A 13,155-nucleotide genomic window follows, 5' to 3' on the forward strand; every position below is an offset into this window, starting at 1 on the left:
CTAAGGGACACCGCCTGCAGTGTGTCAAACAAGGCAGACAATATTAGCATGTAATTGATATTCTGTTTATTGCACAATATGGATATCTTTATTTTGTCTTGATTCTCTCATAAAATATTTGTATATGTATTGTTTTGTGTCACGTTTGCGACTGTTTTCGTTATCGAAATCTAAAGCAATGTCCTGATAACCATCACATTGAGCAAAGTTATTAGCAATAACGTCGATGATTGACATGTGTCAAGAGTATCTGTGAATGCAGGCTCCGTATAACATCTAGACTTGTGCTATTTGCAAGTATTTTATGATTGCTATATTTACATATCATGTTCAAAAATCTAGTAAAACCGCCTTCTCGTAATGGAACGACAAGTGAAGAATAGAAAAAGATATGTAGATAGAGCGTCAAAAAGATACAGATTATATCTTTATGATGAATCTTGCTCCAGGTCGTTAAGATGCTTGAAATTGATAAGGTCATTGCAAGGAACAACACATCTTCCCTAAGAATTTGTCCGAATCAAATACAGTGTATTTCTATTTTTCACCCTTATTTTACCCCGAAGGCAAAATTATTGTAATAAATATTTGCAATAAATTTCCCTTATAGGTTTTTCACATAAAAGACCTAGATGTTGATAAAAAGAAGTAGTTACTTTTTTCGGGTTGAAATGATCACAACTTTATGGGGTGTTTATGGATAGGTGCTTGAGATGTTAGACAAAGCGTAACAGTAGTGATAATGAATTACTTCAGAATGGGATCGTCGCCCTGCCTGCTACCGCTAAAGGGAGAACAAAGATGTACGATATCAAAACACATGCCACCGAAGTGTCAGGTCACAGAAACGACGGGAACGAAATCAAAATGGCGACAGGTAGACGTAACACGTTTGGATGTTTCTTGACACCTGCAGATAAAATAAAACACTTTCCTGTTTTGGATTCTCGTCGATTTCTGTAGAATTTAATTAGAATCGTTTTGATTCCTCGATATAATTTACACGTTAAAGAGTAGACAGGAAACATCAATGTGTATTTGTACATGGGTAGAGCATTTTGCTAAGACATGAGAACAGCGGTAGCCTTCCGAATTTACGGCCTTAACGGCTCCTTATTAATTTTATTTCATATATAAACATATGACTCCGAATCTGACGCGGACAATAGACATTTCACCGAGTGCTTTCCTAAATAAACGAACAGTGTATGTATACCGGGGATGGAACCCGCGCTTACAACTGCACGTGGTTCAAATGCAGCTATTAACGTGACGGCAGACCGGGGTTTATAATGTGTAGTGTTTATTATGTGCTAGTTATGAAGGATGCATTTGCTCAGGAAATGTACAATATGTAAATAGATAAACAAACAAATAAAGGTTTCACGCTTTGATTATGGGAACTTCACTTTGTTCTCGAGATGCATATTTGTTCATATTTGTTATGTTAATTTGCGAGGAAGCGCCATCGCGAACTTAACGACATATGTTACCTTTTTATTTTTGAAAATACAAATCATCCCGAAATCTCGCGCGGACCACAGTTCGCTTAAAATAATAATAAACACATTTTGTATGAATTAACGTTGACATACACTATAAAACCCGTTTTCTTGCGCTTTGACCTCGGATAAGTCGCCTTCGAGATAACAATGTCCTTCTGTATGTTACCTCAAAACAGATGTTTGAAGAAGACATTGCTTTAAGACATATTTCAAGGTTTGCAGCTCTTCATATTCTTTTCTGATCCTTTTCTCAAAAAAAGAAAAAAGAAAAAAAAAAAAGAAATTGTAACAAAAGGGTTGGAATAAAGACAATTTACAAGTTGTAAAAACAATGTCATATCAATTTCTAACAACGACAACTAAGCATCTTCTAGCACTCTCAGATAACCATGCTAGAATTTTCTTTATACAGTCGGAGAAGGAAATTAGACACTTGTTTAGTTCACGACTGTCTATTTGTATATCTATGCAGCGTCATCTATAAAGATTTAACAATATTAAAGCACGGATATGATCTATATCTAGATACCTAGTCAACGGCTGACTAGAATAGTTACATACCTCTGTAGGGGGTCTACATCGGTATATACTATGTAAGTATAGAGATAAGTGTGTCACCATCTTACTCATAAGCTCCAGCCTAACTCGTACGTAAAACGGATCTATCCAAATCACTTCGGAAAGTTATAATAACGAACTATTATTAGCTATGGGAGGGATACAGTTGTTTTTATTAAGAATGGAAATAATTTCGTCAATATCTTAGTTCTTAATCAATATTTTATGATTTACAGGACAATCGTGACTTAATTTATACCAATGTCAACTTCAGTTATGAAGACGTACTAGCCCGTCTTGAATTAGAGAAATAATCTATACATTAGACCGCAAACAAATATATATATACCCTGTGCTAACATCACCATAAAAAACATTTAATGCACTGGTCTCAACTAACAAGGAAAAGAGGCGACTCCAAACCAAAAGGAAATACATCGTACAGTATTCACAGCTCCTGGGCATCTTTAGGAGGGACAGTGCAGCATGGAGCCCAAGATTTCTCGTGGCATCAATAATTTAAATCGATATAATTAAATAATGCTTAATCCAAACATTTAAAAATCGCACATTTCTGCTGTTTTCCCATATATTCGCTGCATTGTTATGGTGAATTGATCAATCAGTACGAAAATTAGAAAATGAGAGCACTTATCGACACTAAAAACCTAGAAGTTTAGAAATCGCAAATTTAGTACTGCCCGAATTACTAATAGCAGGATTTACATCAGAACCATAATTCATGTATCACTGCGTAAGAACCAAAACTATAATTGAATATGAAATGCTTCAAAATGTGATTTGAGAACAATGAGAAGTTATCCCTGCAAATGGGGAACGTTTGTACCTCTTGGAATTTCGATAATGATATTTAAACATTACAAAACACCTTTCAGAAATCATCTAATAAACGTACTTCAACACTCTTGTGTTGATACTCTGGTAGATGTTATACAGTGCAAACCTGTACTTAATTTATTAATAGAAGATTAATATTCCATTCTCTTTAACAGGCAAACATTCTTAAAAGGAACGATTCAGGTCTAATTTCTTTTTAGGTATACCACATGGATCAAATGGGTCTTTGTAATGCTAATGCGTGAAGATATAATGATATGAAACGATTTTCTGCAGCATTATTAAGATGTATTCGATTTCCACAATTTTCAACACAAAAAGTTGAACGGCTGGATATAAAATATGCTTCGTGCATTTCTCTCCATCAAGTTTTTACTTTAACATCTAAACTCAAATTCATTTACTAGAGTTATCTCAGGAGTAGTAATACTTTTGTATAAATGTGGCTATACATAGTTTTGTATAAATGTGGTAGAAAAGTTTCATATCAATGTGGTTTAAATAGTTTCATATAAATATGGTTGAAATAATTTAATATAAAAGTGCATGCTTGAAATAGTTTCAAATAAATGAAGTAGATATTTATTTCATAAATGTTTTAGTATTAGTTTCATATAAATGTATTGATGAGAATGGGTTGTCTGTGATCTTTCATTTAAGAGGCATTCTTTTCTGATAGAAATATTCTTAAAGTTTAAAACACTTGGGAGTTTAGTTTCATGTGATCGATTGTTCATTTTAGTACGACTTCTCTACGCAGTCACTGGACAGTATTACATAATTTCAAATCGAAAGTAAACATTGAAATCAAACCAATCGATTGTAAACTGATGGAATTATGCAGAGCAAAAAAGCAAACATTTGAATTATTTTAATCGATGATATATATCATGTAATTGATATTTATGTGGTCGTGTAATGCACGTGTTTAAACAGAACTCTCTTTGTTCTGATGTATGGCGCGGGTCCGTACTTCTTACTTGATGTATGCTTGAGGTAAGTCAATGTTTAAAATGTCAGAATTTGTTCCGTAAACTTTTTCAGGTGTGTCTATATAATTGACACATTTTAATCAATATTGGCTCAATCGCATTTGTACAGGACTATGTACACAAGATTTCGCCAAACTGAGATCTGTGTGCAAATTTTCATGTCAACATTTGCTAGCAGAAGTCGAAGATCTAGCCATGTCGGTCTGTCGATAGCCTTGGATTATTTCCAACTGGTCCGCGGTATGTGTACACAGGTACAGGTACCGTATCGTCCATGACGTCTACAGCTTCATAACGCCACATCTAGTGTATAACATGAAGCAGAACATTTGCAATATACATATATCGTTCTAGAACTAGTGACTAATAATAATTTAATGTAGTTGATCTTTTTTACAATTTTTTTGAAACGATCTTTTGGAGAAACTGAGGATGTTTTTTTTTTTACAAAATAGTCATAATTTCTCCCTAGTACATTATTTCATGTTTGGCATCAACATTTGGAGACTTCGAATTCGAATAGCTAAATCGATATGATGATAAAATGAGACACATACTTATATATTTAGCTCTTTTATCCTTTGAATAGACATCTGCATGTAAGAAATTAAAATCATTAATTGTTTAATTTCATACAACTATATCAATGCAAATCACAAATTAATGTTTCTACCAATGAGATATGAACTCTGACCGAGATAAAATTTGATCACACGATTTCCTGGAAATTAATACCCGCTGTAGTCACTACTCAAACAAACAGTCCATGTTGATGTCAAATATGGGACACTCCTACTCGGGTATATTTTGAAATTCGATAATTGTGTTATTGTTGACAAAAACTGCTCAAAAGAATTCCTTAGATCAAATTAAAGGACTTATTACATAAAGAGTTTGGACAATAAAACCCGACGTGGTTCTCCTCCCACGCTTTATGATAATATATCTATATCTAATCTTTAGTTACGGATCATTCTGATCTTATGTCTGCATCGTTACTATTTTGACTCCGTTTCTACTGTCAAATGTGACGTCACGCAATTGTCTTCATTTTGTCGCCACAATAAGAAACACTACATGAAGTAGTATTGTAAATCACTTAGATTAATGAGATATTCATTTTTACCTCTACACTAAAGCCTATTAGATCATGAATTTAAATAAATTTTGAATAACTCTTCTGAAAAATAGAGTATTTGCATTTTTTGGATCACTTTGCGAATTAAGATTTAAGCGCATGAGACTTTTGAATTATGGATGTGAAATTGAGTAAAGTACAATAAGAAAATATTAACAGTACCCAAACTATGAGACGGGTTAAAGGCTTAGTCCTTTGATCAATTAGAATGCGCCGTAAATACACTCATGTTAAAGAGACGTTACAGTTTGTATAAGTTCCTTGTGATTATCATGAAACCTGTAAAATCTTAAACTTGTTTACTCAAGATTTACACTGACTATATATCTTCACAAACATTTTCCTTAACTATGAATCCTGCAAATTTAATCTGTCGAAAGCGATAAGAACGAACCGTAACATATTTTTGAGAGTTATATTATAAATCAGTTTGTATAGAAAGAATTTCCTACATGTCTTATTTAAATTGTTGTCGAACTATTCAGTGTCCGGTTAAGACAGGTTTTTTTCTGAGTATATAAGACCGGAACACCGACATGTCGATACATCGATTACAGATTGACACTTTTACTGTCAGTCCGTTGTTAAAATTACCATTGTTCTGATACCACCTGTATTCTATATAAGTATTTACTTCGTTTTGGCACGTATAGAATTGAGTCGTTTCCTTACACTTCCGGAACCACACACTCGTTTTCAAAGCACTTCCGGTTGTTGACACTATTGTGTGCTCAAGTTAGGGGTTAACGAGTTGAAATGGTTCTCTCCCTTTTCAAGCCTCTTTTGTCTCGAGGTAGAAATCGATGGACGTAGGAGAGCAGACATTGCCATATCTGAGATGCCTTCTGTGTTAGGAATAAAATTCAATACCGTAACAATGATGAAATCTCATTTGTACAAACAGTCAATTATTAAGTTATTGAATGATTGATTTTTCCCTTTGACAGAAGATTCCATACAAACTGACCTGTCAATACCGCGTCACAGTTCTGTTATTAAACACATAGTAGCTCAGCTTCAATCATTGCTGTAACTCTTTGTTAAGTGAAAACTATACAGAACTTTTAAGCATTATATTGACTCCTCAACTGTCAAAACCTCGATCGGGGATACAAGTCGAATACATCCTTTTTGGTATGTGAACACAGCTTATGATGACGTCATTTTTCTATTACGTCCTTGATTAAGTCTAACACTATATTAACATGAATATAATATAGTGAGGACCTCGTCATCAACATGGAAGATTGTTGCAAAGTATGTGTTATATGTAAACCAATTTCAAAACATAAAAGGGATAGTATATACTGTTATGTTAAGCCATTTAATTTTTACAAATTTGAAATTTTCGCGATTGTTTGTGACAATATTTGTGTGGGTTAAAATTTGCAAAAGCAACGATGAAGGCTTTACGCATTCATCTTTAACAAGTATGTAATAACATAGGTGATGTTTTTGGTTTTCAATAGCTGAAAATGAATATTTCAAAAATGAAATAATTGACAGTTTACATCTATAACAATGGCTCATAGTTTCAATACTTGATAAAATATCGAAAAAGGAAAAGTCTCGTCTTATATATGATCGACATTATTAAATGAAGAACAAAAAAATCATGGTTAGATATATATAGAACAGAACCTTGTTACTTGTTATTATTTTCTTTTTCCCTTCCTTTATATCCATCTCCTATATATTGATATTTCAAACGAACAGGTGTTGCAGTAACCACATACCCCCTTGTACGTGTAAGAGAAGGTGCGATCACAGAATTCACCACTTCCTTAAATCATACTTAAACGCACATTGTGTGACCTTGACAACTTACAACAAACACGCTGATAATCTATTCCAGTAAGAGTAACTCTGACCTCGACCAAATAACCGTCGCATTAGGCATTTAATCATAATCATATAACGTGTGTGTTTGTCGTTTTTGTTAAATTCCAAATGTTCTGTGTAGCTATAACGGGAGTAAGTGGGTGCCTTTCTTTTTTTCTGATGTCATATTGTGCTTCAAAAGAGTTTATTCTTAAGAGCTTATGCTTGGTTATGTTTTCCCCTATTTTACAGTCAAACCTGTCTTAAACAACCTTTAAAGGGCCACAGGAACAAAAGGGCCACATAAGGACAAATGATTGTCAACAATATTATTCTTCAAAGAAACTTCACATACATTAAGAATTACTTTATATAAAACATATTTACTATTAATAAAAAATGTAAAGTTATATATTCGAATGTCAAAAGACAAGGACTGTCTGAGCACCATGTGTCTTAATTTTACATAGAGCGAACGAATTCCACATGTCCTCCGAGGTTCGTTGTAAAGTATTTTACTGTAGAGAGATTTTTTTCCTACTAGGGTTCGCAATATTGTGTCTCAGAGTAAAATTTCTCAGGTGCACTTGGGTTCGTTACAACACATTTTACAGTAGAGAGAAAATATATTCAGGCCCTTTGAATTCGTGTTATTAGATGAGAAAAATTACCCAGTAGTCTGGAGTTTCTTATATTTTTTTTTGCTATTGAGAGGAAAATCGTGGTCCACAAGGGTACGTTATATTGTGTTTTACAGCAGAGAGAAAAATGTTCAGGTCTTCTAGGTTTCGCTTTAAATTGTCTTTTTTTTTGTGAGGAGAAATATATCCTATGTCCTCTGGGTTTATCATAACATGTATTTTACTGCACCGTTATCAAGATTAAAAGTCCAGAATGTTTTAATCGAATCAAGTAGAGACTCAATAGGAGAGTTGTACAAATGTAATTTATCCTTGTATGCATTTTTACGTTACTGAACGTGTTTAATCTGAGTGCAAACATATTTATCCGAATGTTGTTCAGATAAGATTTTAAAGGACATAATTTGATCGTTGTAATGATATCATCGGAATCATGATGAACACTGCGTCAAATTATAATACACGTGTACGGTTCAGCATATACTGGCACCTTGGGGTGCTGTTGTAAGCATTTATGTTTAATCTTTCTACATTGCAGATATCTTTACGTAATGCAGTAACTAAATCTTTATTTATGGAAATCTGTAATATATAAATATATTTATATAAGAATGCATTTGATGGTTTGAGTCAGCGCGAAGACCTAGCACCGGAAACTAGCACAGCTATTGGCCTGCTGTTATCGATTTGACAGAGACTCACGCCAAGCGCTGCATATATGTATGAAGCTTATGTTAGGCCAATGGTAGTATGTACATACAGGCTTTCGATATACATTGAGTGGATGTCTGGTAGCAAAAGCAAATAACTTATGTTAAATTGCCAAAAGCAATCTATTAATATTCAATGGTAACTATAATATCTCATTTTGTGTGTGATAAGTGTATGTATTATATATTTATATATGTCATTTTCTAGTGATGAGAATATTCTGTTACCAAGATTTCCCCGTTCCAAATTCAGTCAGTCTGAAATTTAACATTATTTACTGGTAGGTTGTTGTAGTGTGACTTTGACTGTGCAGTGGATTTTAATCAGCAGGGTTTGCTATTGGTGTAATGGGCTATACATTTCAAAGTGTATCTAAAGAGTTTACTCATTAAAAATAAAATGATTTTTCGATGATAATTTCCATCATATCAATTGAATATCAATGAAGGTATGCTATATGATCGTACCACCATGGCTGTGTTTGTGTTGCGGTTTCTGGTCTCTTCAATCATAGATTCAACAGGACCATCGAACCACATATTAGGCCTATGTGTAGTAAGTATTTACCATCAGGATGTGATTGACCGCCCCGCGACTTACGTTTAACCTAGAACTTAACGCTGGTTGTCTACAAAATATCTGGCTGTCATAAATATAAACAGTAGTCAAATATCCAAAAATGGTAATTATATTTTATTCTATACGTATATTGGTTCGATATGATATTTGGGAGAGAAACGAGGAACATTTGTACACTCAGATTATACAGTTAAAATATTTATTTCATTGGACAACTGGGAGATACACTGACATAAACACCTGAACCAAAATAATCCAGGTATGAATGACAGCGATCAAGGTAAATATATTTAAAGAATAAATACAAAAATATAGATTTTTTCTTGGAATAATAAATGTTTCAAGTTATTTGTTTGAAAAAAAAAGTATTTGCTTCATACTTTGTCAAGCTGTAACGTTCTTTTCTGAATTTGTTTTCAAGAGTGAATTAAATTTATTTTGTGTAATGGTAATACACTTTGTGGGAGAAAATAAATGACACTATTGTGCATTAAATGTCAAGATTAAAGATTTACATATTAACGCTTTAAATGATATTGACAGTTAAGCTGACCATGCTTTTTACACGAGATACACGAGATGTCTGATAATCGTCGGCTATTTCCGGCATGGAATGACACCAATGTATGACATGGCCTGGACATTCTGTTTCTTTATTTTTTATTAGGTGGAACATTTAATTCTTACTTACAGCAATCTACAAAAAAAGAATATGTCGTTGTATGGTGGGTTATATTTCTGTCCATGTTATCATTTGCTGTCAAGCAAAGCTGCAATACTACTTCGCAATGTCTTCAGAGGTAGTGTGGGTTAATTTACTATATGCATGAGTAAGTCCGTTTGTTTACCTTCATGAATTTTGTAGCAACGTCGGCCTTGCTCTGCTTTATTTGCCATTGAAAGAATTTATTGTTGAAGGAATATATCAGTCAAAATATAGTTTGTACATTTCCTATCCGTCTGTATGTGTTATAACATCATGTTTGTCATTTTGTAACACAATCACATCTTAAACAATATACACAAATAAGCTATACATATAATCAAAAAGGTTTCAGTTCCAAAAATGAGATTGGAACTGTAATTCATGTTTCACCCATTTCGGATTCGTCATCTTGAAATTAATAATAAAAAGGGTAAATGAATAAAATGTATTTCGCAGAATTGATTAAGTGACAGTGAACCTAAATCATCAGAATTATCGATTTTCATATTTGTACCTAGCTTGGCAAATACTATGGTCAGTTTTTAAAGGACTATCGGAGAGCAAAGTTATCTCCTTCAAAGTCACCATTTAGTAATCTTTGCATGATGCATGCCGACTTCCACGCCATTAGATGTAGGATCTGCTTCAGGAAACAAATCATATTATCCTAGTTAAACAGTGTATTTCAATACCAAGTGGGTCAAAGCATTTAGATATCTATAAAAGTTATGAGATCAACTATATATATCAAACAGTTGCACTAAGTAATAGCATCGTCAGGATAACGATTTTTCAGTATTGATTACAGTTGTGTTGTTCAGTATTGATTACAGTTGTTCTGTTCAGTGCACACTCTTCATGAAATAGTATTGTATGGAGAAGAATGATTGAAGAATACGTCCTTATAATTAGTTAAACAGAGTCGGTTATGGAATCATAAAGTACAAATGTACCAAGTGTCAATTGCTGTTATTTACCTAATTTAACCGTTAGCGTTACGATTTTGATCGAACAAGTTTATATATTTAATTGGTATGATTAATTGTTGTAGGTGCTTGATAATATGTTAGCCTTATGTTCGTTTGTGTACATTTAAGGCTATATGTCTTAAAACAAATCGATTCCAATTAACAATGTCAACACAATGTCCTTCTCAAATTGTCTGAGTATATGATTGTACACGTCTTCAAATGTTACGTAATGTTTTATTTGAATATCATAAAACATTTTAAACTCTGTGGCATGTGTACTTCATTCATTATATAATTAATTATCGTTCTCTTCGTATCAATTAATTTCTAGAAAGTCGATGAAGTAGAAACACACATGAAGGTTATAGCTCTAGCAAAGGTATTGCCATCGTGGTACGAAATATATGATTATTGTCATTCAGTTTGAATGAATAGAAATGATCTTTTCTACCAAAATAAAACAAAGCTAGGATGATGATTTCCGTATGACGTATGATATCATGGAGAATTGATATACTTTTTTGTAGAATGTTGTTAAACTTCTGAATCAAACTGTATGAAGGCTTGTTATTAATGACATTTTCAATTTAATTTCTTCGTGTCATTGTAGTTGGTGATTATTTTGAAAATTCCATGACGTTCAATTGTTTTCAGTTTCATATTTAAGATTCAAGTGTTTCCTTAAAGTGCTACATTCAACTGAACCATGAACATAATTTTTGAGAACAAAGCGAAATGCGATATAGCAAATCAATAAAACTTCCTATATAAAGGTCAGTACAATTGCAGTTCTGTCTTGGATAACTCATAAAACTGTACAAACGTGTTTTAGTAAAATTTCTGATTTATAGATATATTATGATTAATTGTTTTCTGATAGGTGTTTCTTTTATATCTGCAGACACGTGTGACACAGACCCAGGCGTACATCTTATTAAATCACTGTGCATGAAAACTACATCGAAAGGTACTTTTGACTTATTGATTCCGCGAGTTCAGTCCTCTTTGTGACTGACTCGATAAAGGTTGTGGTATCACGAAAGAACTTCATAGGGCATATAGCGTCTGTCTAGGGCGTCCTGAATAATCGTTTTATATAATGATAAAATATATGTGTATTTATATCCGCTGTATAACAGTGCAAGACATCTTCATTGATGATCTTAAGTATCTCGAAGAATGCACTGAAGGATGTTATCACTTATTTCATTTCGTGATGATTATTGTATATACAATTTCTACGTTACAGTGTACACTACGGTATGCGATATTACAATGATATAACTATGATATACGTGATTACGATGGTTTAAGTGATAACAATGGTTTAAGTGATAAATATGATAGACGTGATAACAATAATATAAGTGATAAATATGATATAGTTGATAAATATGATATAAGTGATAACTATGGTAGACGTGATAAATATGATTTACGTGAAAACTTTGGTATACGTGATATCTATAATATAAGTGATAACTATGATAGACGTGATTACTATGGTATACGTGATAAGTATGGTATAAGTGATAACTATGATATAAGTGACAACTCTGATATAAGTGATAACTTTGGTATACGTGATTACTATGGTATACGTGATAAATATGACTTACGTGATAACTATGGTAGACGTGATTACTATGATATAAGTAAGAACTATGAGTGATAATTATGGTATACGTGATCGCTATGGTACACGCTATAACTGTAGTTTATAAGATTACTAATACACAGGATAACTACCGTATACTTGTATAACCATTGTACTCACGATAACTGGCCTACAAATATACCTGATAAATCAGTTATCATTGATAACGAAACTTCAAGAGATTAATTCAAGAGAAATTAAGACGTCATTTTAAAAATTAAATGATATTGTTGTAGTTCAGCAAAAGAAATAATGAGAACATTTTGAGCACATGGATAAAGATAGCAGCACAAAATTAGCATATTAGTGTTTGTATATATTTACATAATTAACGCTTCATGAATAACGATCTTGAGAAATTCTAAATATCTTTTCTTTGAGTTGATTTATTGGTATTCACAGGAGGCTTTTGAATAATTAGAATATATTGTCCATTTAAGGTGTTTTTATAATGATATCTTTTTTTATTATATAGCAGTTTTAATACAACCAATTTCGACTGTTTTTTGCTTGATGACTTGGCTCATTCTCTGCCTGATATACAGTTGAAGGACATCAAATAGATAAACAAAAAGACACGTATTTGTTTCACATTTACGTTTTATTAATAAATAATAATAAATAGATTTAAATCCTTTTAATATATAGTAAATTTGCGATTCACGAAAAAAATCCGTGATGTATATTACATAAGTTCTCAAACAACAGATGAGAACAAAATTCTGTTTGAAAGATTTCACCACTAAAATTCCTGTGTGTAAAATGTTACCACACATAATTCAGTGTGTGTATCTCACGAAATTACGTTTGCGAGAATATACTACACATAATCCTGTGTATAAGACATTGCATTACACAAAACTCAGTGATGTATTACTACTAAAAACTCGTAAAAGTTTCTACTTGGCTTTAACCGATACATTCGGAAACCTCTATCACTGTGATTCGGAAGCACTTCCCACCGTCTGTCTGGAAGAAAGCATTGGCTAATTTCTAAATATTTTGTGGATATAAAAAT

The sequence above is a fragment of the Mizuhopecten yessoensis genome, unplaced genomic scaffold (assembly GCF_002113885.1).
Source record: "Mizuhopecten yessoensis strain PY_sf001 unplaced genomic scaffold, ASM211388v2 scaffold8449, whole genome shotgun sequence".
NCBI lineage: Eukaryota > Metazoa > Mollusca > Bivalvia > Pectinida > Pectinidae > Mizuhopecten > Mizuhopecten yessoensis.